The sequence below is a fragment of the Lineus longissimus genome, chromosome 8 (assembly GCF_910592395.1).
Source record: "Lineus longissimus chromosome 8, tnLinLong1.2, whole genome shotgun sequence".
Taxonomy (NCBI): Eukaryota; Metazoa; Nemertea; class Pilidiophora; order Heteronemertea; family Lineidae; genus Lineus; species Lineus longissimus.
Window position 1 is genome coordinate 12,267,936 of NC_088315.1, and position 13,247 is coordinate 12,281,182.

The window sequence follows — 13,247 nt, forward strand, 5'->3', positions numbered from 1 at the left end:
TTAGAGGGAAGGTCGCTTGGAAACTCTTATAAAATGGGGAGTTTTTATTGGCCCGGTAAAAACCTAAGGCGGAATAAGCTTTCATTGATACATCTAAGGAGTTTGGAGGACCCCCAAATCACTTGCAAGGTTCAATGAATACTGGTCTTTCATTGGTTTACGTTTTCGTATTATCTACACACTCTCATCTTGAAAAATAAGACAATATTTACGATCAATGCGATCAATTTTTGCATTAATTTCGCAGCATTGTCGGTAACGTGTCCGTTGCGGATTCGTAAGGTACTATTTGGATGTTTTGAGAAAAACTGCCTCGTCCAGTTTCTCCGCTTGCGGATAAACGAATAAGTTTCACTGCCGTTTCTTTAAACTGTTAGAATCAGAGGAGAAATGATTATGTGGTTTTATGAAGATGTTGCTGAGTTTCTTCTTGGGAGTCTTAGAGGCCTGCCACTACCAAATACATCCCGATGAAAATTGATGCTCCACTCGGCACCCCCAGGTATGTGAACACATGAAAGCAGTTACAGCACACATAACACGTTAAAAATATACACGGCGTTTTGTCTGGTAACAGCTTTCCGCTACCATCGCAAACTTTATTTATATACCAGACGACTGTGGCCTCTTCGTAGCCGCTTATGTGACCCGTAGTAGAAACAGCTGACAGCGACCGGGGAATCCACGTTCTGCTCGCGAATTTTCAATTCGTAGAAAACAAAGTTGTAAGGTTATGCTTGTAATATGGAACTAGCATATGGGACGAATATTGGATATGGGACGACACACAGAAGTTAATAATTTCGCTGCAGTTGTCACTACATAGGCTTCGGACTCGCGGTTGGATGATAATGTCATAATGTCATAATGATGTTCCCCAAGTTATCTATAGACGTAATGACGTCATTTTCATGAGCTCAGAAACTATTAATTTCAACTTAACCACGTAGCTATGAATGATTTGAATAATTTCCAACAGAAATCTATATGAAATATGCAATATTGGTGAACAGAGCGCCGTTTGAAACAACAGTGCGTCATCGTTTTCTTCAACGCATTTCCAGTAGGCCCGACGTGAAACTCTGCCCTTTTCACCAAATTTAGTATCTCCTGACAACGGAGGTGTCCTCTCAGAGAATCCAGTCAGAATGTGTGCACATATTACAAAGGAGTGCCTTGACTACCTGAAAATACAATCTGTTCGGCATTCCCAAGGTCAGTTTTGCTTGCAGCGCGAATGCAAAATGACCAGTTGAGCTTAAAGGGGTACCTGTTTTAAGTGCAGTTTCCGCCAAATGTGAACACTGCGGTGGCACAAGGCATGAATTGCCTTGCCCAAGGAATAAACAAATATGCTTCTATATGAGATAATGATGAACATATGAATAGCTTGATGCTTTCCGGATCAGAATATGCATGATGTGCAGTATGTGATTGACGCTGAACGTGATTATTTTGCACAATTGAGGCGTTCGTTATATTTCGACGTATGGGATGCTAAGTATGACACAATTTGAGCAGATTGTCATAGTACATATGATATTTCTAGATGGTCGTTCCAGCCTTTCCTTTTGAAGAAACCTGTGTTGTCGGGTATCAGGAGACTTGTAGGAGGCTGCAGATTTAACATATGTTAAAATGAAACGGCAAGGGGCCATTGTGCTCACCGTATAGATATTTTGTGCTTCGGAATTCAACCAGGTTAAAAAACATTGTACATGTATAGTATATAGGTCAAACCAAAATGATGTATCGTGATGTATCATTGCTTGGAGTAAGTACCATAAGAATATCATCAAAAACAACAAGTCACTAATAAACGAGATTTGCACTTTTTATCTACTTTAGTTTTGGCCACCTGGTGGCCAAGTTGAGTACCAGATCAGATCGAAATTCGGTGTCCGAGGTTACATGACGTAGGGAGTCATGCAGCAAATTTCAAGTTCAGCTTTAGTGGTTAAGAAACGTGCCATAGTTACACTCAAACGGACAATTTACGCCATTTCACCTCTGTGACCTTGAAAAGGAGGTCAATGTGTCCTTACTTGGAGAACCTACCATAAAAAGGTTATTGAAAACGAATCACTAATAAGCGAGATATCACACTTTCTAGGTTTTCACTTTTGGCCCCCTGGTGGCCAAGTCGAGAATCAGACCGGACTGAAATTCAGGGTCAGAGGTCACCTGACCTAGGGTGTCCTTTGTACAAAGTCTCAAAATCATAACCTTAGGGGTTAACAAACGTGCCACAGTTACACTCAAACGGCCAATTTACGCCATTTGACCTCTGTGACCTTGACAAAGAAGTCAAATCAAAAACCTGTGTCATATGTGATGTATCCTTGCTAAGAGTATCAACCATAAATTTTTTACCAAAAACTAATCAGTAATAAGCGAGATATGGCACTATTCAAATTTTTGGTTTTGGCCCCCTGGTGGCCAAGTTAAAAATCAGACAGGACCGAAAATCAGTGTCACAGGTTATCTGACCTAGGGGGTCATGTGTACCAAGTTTAAAGTTCATAGCTTTAGTGGTTAAGAAACGTGCAATAGTTACACACAAACAACCAATTCACACCATTTGACCTCTGTGACCTTGATAATAATGTCAAATCAAAAACCCGTAAAATAGTGGATGTATCCTTGTTCTGAGTACTAACCATAAAAATAGAATTGAAAACAAGTTACTATTAAGCGAGATATTGCACTTTTTACTTTTTTTAGTTTTGGCCTCCTGGTGGCCAAGTCGAGAATCAGATCAGTCCGAAATTCGATGTCAGAGGTTATATGATGTAGGGAGTCATGTGTACCAAATTTCAAGTTCATAGCCTTATTGGTTAAGAAACGTGCCACTGTTACACTCAAACTGCAAATTTATGCCATTTGACCTATGTGACCTTGAAAAGTAGGTCAAATCCAAAACACGTATGATTATGTGAAAACAAATCACTAATAAGTGGGATATCACACTATTTATATTTTTAGTTTTGGCCCCCTAGTGGCCAAGTCAAGAATCAGACCGGACCGAAATTCAGTGTCAAAGGTCATCTGACCTAGCGGGTCATCCATACAAAGTTTTGAGTCCATAGTCCTAGCGGTTATGAAACGTGCCACTGTTTTAGAAATAGGATAAGACGACTACGGACGACGGACGACGTACGACGGACGACGACGGACGACGGGGAATGGCCACTGTAAGAATTATTCAAGAAGAAATGTATAATATTTGGGGTGTTTTGTGATTGTCCGGCCCAATTGGCAATATTGCCATTTGGGATGGTGAACAGAGCAAGGAGCAAATGCGACGCTTATGATTTATTTAAAGAAATAAAATGTCCGATTTAACATCCTGCAGAATCAGGGGAATCTGGCGTTTCCAGTGACATACGACACAAATGGGTTGTCCTCATGCAATCACTTAGGAAACGCATTTTTTAAAATAGATGTTACGTCCTGTTAATGGGGCACGTCATCATCGCGTACATTTGGGAAAAAAACTCCCTAACGAGACCATAGACACGTAAGCATAGCCGCCATGACACCTCCTTGAAACACTCTTGATCTAGCCTCACCCGCGTTTGGAACTATTTCATGGCAATTTACCTAAATATCGATGACGTCACTCGTTATCACATGTCATTTAAACATTAGCATAAAAACTAAGATTTTGCTTCTAGTAAATCATATCAACATCAATCCAAACCTCCTATGGGTTAAATTCTTACTCTTGATCTTGGTCTATTAAAAATTTTAATTTCCGCCAATGCGGCAAATATACAAATCATTGCATTGAAGTGTTTAAACGACACTTCCGAGTATATCAATAACAAATATTTACCATTTGTTGCATGGTTATTGTGAATTATAACTGCAACGAAAACATACCATCAGGATTAAATGACAGCCACGTGGACTTGGTGGTACTATTTTTAGTAGGTGACAAAATATCATATCGAAATTTGCGACAAAGAATGTGTTATTGTTCGAGTCAGGTATCTCTATTCATGTCTACCGTGAGACGTGTTCCCAATTCAAAACTCATTTGGTGGGCCACAAAAATGTTTTTGCCAATTTGGAAACAGTAGTGACACGTAACGGCCTACTAGATGGGTCAGAGGTCAGACATACTACACTTCACCTCCAGAATCTGGGGGTGACGCGGTGTAGAGGTGTTACGAGGGACTACGGTGAAGCAATTTTAAATTCCTTATCAAGTAGTCCCCTGATGTAGAGGTTGAAATCTGAAGAGTGGTGTAGTAATCGGCTTTTGATGATCTATGCTTGCTCATTATATCCATGTGTGTGATTGGCCAGAGTGCATTTTATGACCAATAGGGACCATGTAAAGTGCAGGGAGTGTGACGAAATAAAGTATGGTCAGCTTCCCTTATTTAAGGTTGACAATAACTCAAGAATTATAAAATGGTTCAAAGAAGTTAATAGTATAGTATGCGAAGAATAATTATTAACGATGAATCCTAATGGGTGTTCTTAAAAAAATGTCAAGTGAAGATGATAAACATACACTATTTTGGCATAGCAAACCATGGTCAGGGAAAAAGGAGTATTACTTTCTGCTCGAACAGGTAATTATTAGAATTGTAGCTGTGTGCAAGAAAAGGATCACTCATCTGCAAGTAAAACCGGTATTAATTGCTGGATTTGATGTGACCCGCAGATGCACTAGTATCCCAAAAAATGGCCAGACCAATCAAAAACCTCGCGTTTTGGCTCATTGCAGCGCGTTTTGTACAGAGAAAGGCCCGCTGTAGCGCGTTTTCAAACGCGTCAGAAACATTCCATCTTATTTCAAGGCTCAGTGATTTGGCTCGCACCCAAGGGCACACACCAAAAGTTGTCCCTAAATCTTTAAGGGCTTACCTGTCAATGCAAAGGAAAAAGGAAAATGTTGGTGGTCTTATCATGGTGAGTAAAGGTATTGGTTTGTCTCGACCGAAAAGAATATGGTTTGTCTAATTTCCCTCGATAGCAGACGACTTTTTTGTTGCATCTAAAAAGGAATATTTTTACTCCATAAGGTAGCTTTAAAAAGTCCGTTGATTCATCCACCTTGCAACCCGTAGTCCTAAAAAAATATTGGATCTCCTGCTGTCTATTATATCTAGCACTGAACTAGCATCTGTACGAGTCGGGACATGGCATGCAGAATTTCTGAAACCGGTTGCACTGTTCAATAGATGGTTTAAAGAATGAATACATTATCGTAATGATGGGCGGCGTAGGCGTCACTAGATTGGGGTGTGTGTCGGCCGGGTGATCCAGTTCTGTGTGTTTTTTCCTGTTATGGACAAAAATCAAAATAATTCGAAAATGAGGTGACTAAACTACATAACGCGTTTTTCTACTATCTTAGAGCTGACACAAAATCTGAAAAGCATCAAACACGTTCAGAAAAATAGTTCCGATGAACCAGAAGAAGAACAAACATACTGCAGTAAAAAGCCGCCCATTCCTTTACGTAACTCAGAGAGTCTTATAAATAAAGAGTCAGGCAACAAGGGAACGTATAGCTTCAACATCAAAGCCACCGCCCGTTTCGAAAGACGCGTTGAGACAGAGCTCTCGCGGGTCACGCGTTGACCCAACAAGCCAATTCCGCACAACTAGAACTTGAGCAAATTATTCGATCGGAGGAACATAAACATACAAAAGCTCTGTTCTAAAGCAAGCACTAGCTTCGAATTCACTGAGTTCTATCCTATTTAGACATATTAGATATACACGTAGTGTTAAAGACAACACTGATAAGAAAAAGCGACATGTTTCGCCTTTTACCATTTGGCAGTTTTGAGAAATAGTGATGGCATTGTTTGAGAATAATTTTAGAAATGCGTTTTTCTTCTCTTCATTATCACATATTTCTGCGGTTAGCAGTTAACTACATGTATTTTTATCGGGTTTAGCAGGTTTAATTTCGCGTTGGCGGTGAAACACGAAAATGAAACGGCCAAGGCAGAATGATGAAGATCACATGGTAAGAAAACGTGCCATGTTTGTTGATATTTTCACAGTTGACCTCTTTGACCTTGAAAAGTACGTCAAATGAAAAACCCAGGTATTATGTCATGTATCCTTACTAGATGTACCTATGATAAATATTTGGAAATTTTCCAGCCTAGGGTGGCCCAGAATTATTTTCCCTCATGCAATGGACACATAATATAATTCTATTGTCCAAAGGAAAATAATTCTGGGCCACCCTGTAGTTCAGGAGAAATAGCACTTTTTGTGTTTCGAGTTTTGGCCCCCTGGTGGCTAATCGATGAATCTAATCACATGGAAATTTAGCATATGTGGTCATTTGACCTAGGGATACAAATGTACAAGATTTTAAGTCAGTAGCACCAGCGGCGTCGAAACGTGCCGTTATTACCTAACGGCGATGCCGATAGCGAGTATGAACCTCATAGGTCAAGTTGTTAAGAAACATGCCACTCTTTTGTCAAAAGTTAACGACGAACGACGACGAACGACGGACGACGGATGCCACGATATCATATAAGCTCCCCTCAAAGGTGAGCTAAAAGCCCTGAAAAACTGCAAAATTCCCACCAATGAGCTTTTTCAGGCAAACATACGCGCAACGTGTATACCAATCCAATATTTTGGAAAGGCCATTTGGCTTAAACCTGGAATATATATTTTATTATGTGTGTACTCAGGACCCAAGTCTAACCAATTAAATTACAATTAAATGAGCCATTTTTGGTAATAAGAAATATCATAGCAATTAATTTCTTAGTAACTTACTAGTACATTGATTAGTCAGATGAATCTTAGTAATTAAAAACTGGTTATTTTTTTAAGATAAAAATTTGAACAAAAAAATAGTTTTTTTGTTCTTTATTAATGAATTACCGATTTATTACTTAGCACTCAAAATTATTGATGCCGTCATTGCAGTGGAGGCAAATCATGCATATGATAACATAACTATAGCCAAATCTGCTGTTAATAGAACAATCAAACATATCTCGGCCGGTATTCCCAGGGCTTAATGTTGATGTATTTTTTGTCTGGTTTTTTGTCCCGATGCTTTCTATCGACGATTTATCAGTAGCACATTTTCTAAGAAAATGTTAAATCACCGATACAGTGTCTGTGATTTTTAGTCCAACAAATGTTAGTACTGACTTGTAATTGCAATATCCAATGTTCTAAAATTCACACAAGATAATACATGTATGTTAAAGGAATAGGCGGCTTTTTACTGCAGTATGTTTGTTCTCCTTCTGGTTCATCAGTAGATTATTTTTCTGAACGTTGAAAGGATCAACGCATGGAGAGCTAACTCGGGTTAGATCAGAAAAGCGTGATAATTCAGTAAGATTTTGAAGTTGTCCTTTGATTTTTGTGCAATTTGTTGATGGAAACTACTTATGCAGAATAGGAGATGACTGGGCAGCCGACAGCTGGGTAATATTGCCCTTAATAATACCAATGGTCCTTTAACACGTCATCAAAGATGTGTACAAATTTCGGACACTTTTGGTCAGTCACTCTTCAAGGTCTGGAACTTTAAAGACAAGCAGTATTTTCTGAATAACCCGATATATTGATCTCTGGACGCTTTTCCCGAAGTGTACCCTACGGTGTTTCCAGAAAATGTTTTGTACCGGTAAATCCAGTCGGAGACCTCAATGCATATCACGAACATTCCCGAATGCTCGGCTCCGACCTTAATCATGTTAATACTCGGTAATGTATATCTGATCCGCACGCTTCAGTATGATATATATTTGTAGAAGCTCCTGATGCTCAGACGAATGCTCGTTCACAGACCTAGCATTTATATGAAGAGACTGAGATATTTGCCCTTTATTTCCAAAATGAGCCGCAAGAGACTAATCTACATTTTTATTCATTTGGAATTTTTCTCAGTTTGTTTAGGACATTTAATAGGCACACAGGGCCAGCTGAGAAAAAAATGTTAATCCAAATCTGATCATGGTGCATAAAGATATGTGACCCCCCCCCCCCCCCCCTCCGGACAATAAAATGACATTTCGATCAACATGTACACCTACAACGTATGATATCTCCTGAACTATTCAACTTGCGTTCAGTTTCTCGTTTCTCGATGATACCTCATCGACTAGAGGCTTGATCGGCAATTAGTGATACAGTGCAGCATGCGCACACACGTAAGATGCACGGTGTAAATCATGGGGGTCGCAAGTCAATAAAAACACTTCCGATTTTGAGCATTTGTAAGAAGTCTACAAATCAACGATTTTTTTATTCTGAAGCCATGTATTAGGTTAATTCGTGAGAATTTTCTCACGGAGTGTGTTTTCTGAAATACACTCTCAAATATAGGCAGGAAAATATAATCAAAGTTGCAGAAAGAATGAGAAGTGTACATAAAATTAAGTAATATCGCAATCCTAGCGTACACCAGATTTGTTCAGAAGATGATAGATCATTGCTACTCACCGGACAAATCGTGTACGTTGACCACCCTCGAGCCGATGTATTCCCACATTGATATCAAGTGGCATAATATTGGGCTAGCTAATGAAATCCTACTAGGCATAAACATGATCGGGCACTAAAATAATTGATCATACGGCTTTTATTATCCAAACCATTCATTAATTTACGGCGACATGTTCATGATTTAATTGAATTCCCATGGCGTATATTCTATTCATCTACAGATTGCAGATTATTACATCCGACCAGAGGATTTTAGTGAGACAAAATGCACAGTCGTCGTGGACATATGAACAAGTATTCAAGAGTTTGAAAATTGGCCTTAGACGAACGGTTGCACCTCCAGATTAGAGCTTGTCTCCGACCAGATTAGACGGAAGTAAAACCCGCACATAGGCCACAATCTGGCCTTCACGTAATCGCAACAACAATGGCGTGATAGGCTACCCAGTACCATGTAAGCATTGTGCCTGCAACGAACATAAAACAACAATGGAGCGATATCCTCGCTCTCGGATATTTGATACAGGTACTAAACCAAACATCAACCAACATAACGTTGAATGCAGACTGACCTTTTGTTCTTAACAATCCTCATCCACTGAGTGCCGTACATGACCTATTCCGTGTGTTTCAAAGGTGTTAGACATTGCTTTATTGATCACAGTTATGCGTCGATCAAAGTACACATCCGAACAAGAATCATTCAGTTAATCCGCTGAAATAACCAGAGAAATAAATAATGTAAAAAACCAGCCTGAATCTAGCCCACATTTTTCAATTTCATAATATTTCCTTCATTGAGACACGTTTTCCATTCTTAGTGGGTAATATGCCTGACTTGAAATGACCCAAGTGTTGCGTCTCGTCTGATCGATGTTTCGACCTTACGAATGATAGTCTCGCCAAAACAAAATCGCGTTACGTTCTCGTGAGAAAAGGTGGATGACGTTATGTGATATTTCTCATTTGCAAAGGGCTCAATGGTTTTGTGCAGATTGATCGATCAGCGATTGTTGTCATGACAATCGTCAGAATTTGAAGCAGAAGCGCTGGTAGATCGAGCTGCCGCCTGCGGTGAAAGAAAAAACTGACGGCCATTCGTTTTGCTTTCCCAATGTGAAGTTATCGACTTTAAAGGACCATTGGCATTATTAAGGACAATATTACCAAGCTGTCGGCTGCCCAGTCACCTCTAACAAATCCAGTCACCTCAAACAAATTGCACAAAGAGGAAAAATTCGAAATCTGACTAAATTATCACGCTTTTCTGTTGACTCCGATTTGACCCGAGTCAGCTCTCCATGCATCGATCCTTTCAATGTGACTATAATTATATATAGTAAGGCGCTTCCTCGAGCCATGGATCTACCCTGCGACGTCTTGGTGCTGATAACGATTTTTCCGACGTCACAGTGATTGAGCTTGTATTGACCCTCTATTACGACGATGATGGAAAAGACGTTGCGTCGTAATAGTGGGGTGACGTGAACTCGGATCTCGGCGTGAATTCACGTGGCGGGAAAGGTATTTTGCGCCACGACTGGCGCTTACTTAAAATAACGAATAACCCGTTTTCTACTATCTAATAGCTGAAACCAAATTGGAAAAGCATCCAATACGTTCAAAAAAAATAGTTTACTGATGAAACAGAAGAAGAACAAACATACTGCAGTAAAACGCCGCACATTTCTTTAACGAGGCAGGCGCGGATCAAGGGGGGTGCTGCGGGAAAATCCAACTTAATTACCTCGACGCGTGTCCATGTCATAAATATTTTGTAAGTTCTCATAATACCATAATATAGTAGGGGTAGCGTATGTAATGGTAGATTGAACATCTTCAACACATTATAATGAACAATATCATCACATTCGTAAGGTATCATATAATTCGTAGTTGGCAACAACATCAGATGGTGAAAATGGCGGCTCATCATCCGAAATCACCGTCCCCGTCGAGATACATGCCCCGTCGAGATATATGTCGACTGTGAATGATACTTCCAAGCTGAGCGAACATGTCTGGCTAATCAATTTTAGGTAACCGGAAAAACGCCGACCGACCGACCGACCGACTGACCGACTGACCTACCATCATTCATAATACTGTAGATCCATGCACTTGATTGGGACCAACGTTTACGAAAACGTCGCGTCACGTCACGTTACACTAATGTAAAATGCATGGTGACGTGACGACGGCCAACACTACGTCATGTAAACGTTGTTCCAAATCAAGTGCATGAATCTAGTGCTTTTGTGGGTAACCGGAAAAACGCCGACCGACCGACCGACCTACCGACCTGCCAACCTACCGTCATATGCAGTATCCCTTTCGCTTTTCTATAGCACATGTATCTGTGTAGTGCCCAGCGCAATTCACGTGATGGATTCGGACATGTCTGACAGCAGCATCTTCAGTCAATTAAACCGGGAAAACGAGCCCACGCGGTAAGGAACTGATAACGATACTCTAAAGATTTAAAAGATATGCTTTTTCTACATGGTCGGTGGATATAAAAACATGATTTGGGCCTAATCTATGCACTGTAGTTCTTCTGCTCGAGTGTCTCGACCGATGCAATGCATGAACTGCAACGCGCAATATGCATTTGTTGTCATTTGAACAGCTTAGGTGCGCTTGTTTACAATTTCATTTCACATGACCTGCTATCGTGGATTGGATATATCACATTGACTTATGAGACCTGAGACTCAAATACGAAACTCCTTGGGTTGGTAGGTCGGTAGGTTGGTCGGTCAGCGTTTTTCCGGTTACTAAGCAAAAGGGATAGGTAACCGGAAAAACGCCGACCGACCGACCGACCGACTGACCGACTGACCTGCGAACCTACCGTCATATACAGTATCCCTTTCGCTTTCTATAGCACATGTATTTGTGTAGTGCCCAGCGCAATTGACGTGATGGAGTCCGACGTGTCTGACAGCAGCATCTCCAGTCAATTATGGTAGTTGATAAAGTATGGAATTAGTGAAACCTTGGAAACACTGATAAACCTTGGAATATTCAATGTAAACCATGGAATCACTGTGCAAATAGCGCGGGAAATCGGGTGCGTTCCTTCCACGATTTATACCATCCCAACTGACAGTCTCGTCCCAGCTGACTTTATTGATAGCAACTTGCCAGTTAGTTCAGAAGCCAACATTTTTAATGTGGAGGATGACGTCATCAATTGGCAATGCGCTGTGGTCGTTAAAATATTTTATTTCTCTTCAATGGAAGCAAAAATTAGTTTTTATGATTGTTTTGTATTCCATAGACGATAAAGTATTATGCTCGGTACTAGATGCACGAGATCATAGGACAAACACACACGTGAATAAAAAAAACCGCTTAGAACTGGTGACGTCACAAAGATCTCTGCATTCCTCGATGCGTACTGGAAGATGTAAGAAATCGCTCACGGCGAAGGAAATTTTCATCCGCAAACTTCGGTAATAAACATGCATGACTAGGCTTCTTTTATTCATCGTTTGTTATAAAATATCAGTCAATCATAGACAATTAGGCCTAGACCTAGTCGTCAACCTTATCCATGCATAATGCATGACAGGCCCCCAATTTTCTCTGTATCACCCTGTATGAACAGACCGATCCGTAGTTCAAATAGGCCCCGCGTGGTGGTGGCGTATTTATAAGAGGAGCGCTATTGGTCCATATTATGGGTGTGTGGTGGGCGTGTCTTCCCATATTTGGGAGATCAGTACTGTACACTGGAGGCGAGGTACAACTGGGTTGTTCTAAAATATAGACTATTGAATCGGATATGCGACAGATTTCTAAATTACCATAAAATTCCGATCTGATCATGTAAGAATAAGCTCCAAATGTTGATTCGTAACCACGTTAGGTTCGAATGGCATTATTTCATGTTTTTATGCATTTTTAGGACTGATTCCAAGGTTTATCACTGGTTCCAAGGTTTCACTGATTCCAAGCTTTATCAACTACCGTCAATTATACCGGGAAAACGAGCCCACGCGGTAAGGAACTGATAACGATACTCTAAAGATATGCTTTGTCTACATGGTCGGTGGATATAAAAACATGATTTGGGCCTAATCTATGCACTGTAGTTTTTCTACTCGAGTGTCTCGACCGATGCAATGCATGAACTGCAACGCGCAATATGCATTTGTTGTCATTTGAACAGCGCACGTGCGCTTGTTTACAATTTCATTTCACATGACCTGCTGCTGTCCGACACGTCGGACTCCATCATGTCCATTGCGCTGGGCACTACACAGATACATGTGCTATAGAGAAGCGAAAGGGATACTGCATATGACGGTAGGTTGGCAGGTCAGTCGGTCGGTCGGTCGGTCGGTCGGTCGGTCGGCGTTTTTCCGGTTACCATCATTTTAGGTGGGTGTTAGAAGCGGGAACATTCTGGTCGCCAGTTTTAATGAAGGCAGATTCGAGTCACGATTCACATTAAATATTCGCTACGCGGCCGATTACATGAATATTTACAATATTAAATTTGTATTGACCACATACATGTACATCCCCCGGTGAGGAACCGTTGATTATCCGGTATTTTCCTGATATATTGGTGGCTTGATCGACCTTCGTCAAGTTTTCTCGCTAAGGCATTTACAAATTATGTACCGTACACATTACCTGATACTGACCTCGTTCATTGTTTCACCTTCAGGGGACAGCAAGCACTATAGACTACCGTACAGCGGATGCAGCGTGCTGCTACGTGCATTTGACGGAGGAACATACATCCATGCAGTTAATAAAGGGTATTAATAAAC

The 13,247-nt window shown here is 40.6% G+C and overlaps 1 protein-coding gene across 2 annotated transcripts in view; it reads right to left on the reverse strand.

The window, feature by feature from the left end:
• Positions 1 to 13,247, reverse strand: part of LOC135492342 (cyclic nucleotide-gated cation channel alpha-3-like) — a 112,593-nt gene that overhangs the window by 85,340 nt on the left and 14,006 nt on the right. Inside the window, exons 1-2 of one of the 2 annotated variants that reach the window (XM_064778751.1) lie at positions 9,628 to 9,698; positions 9,033 to 9,175 (exon numbers count right to left, since the gene is read on the reverse strand). The exons of the other annotated variant lie outside the window; for it this stretch is intronic. The gene's annotated coding sequence lies outside the window, so the exon portion shown is untranslated. Of the gene's footprint in view, positions 1 to 9,032; positions 9,176 to 9,627; positions 9,699 to 13,247 lie in introns of those variants that run through there. 2 annotated transcript variants of the gene reach the window in all.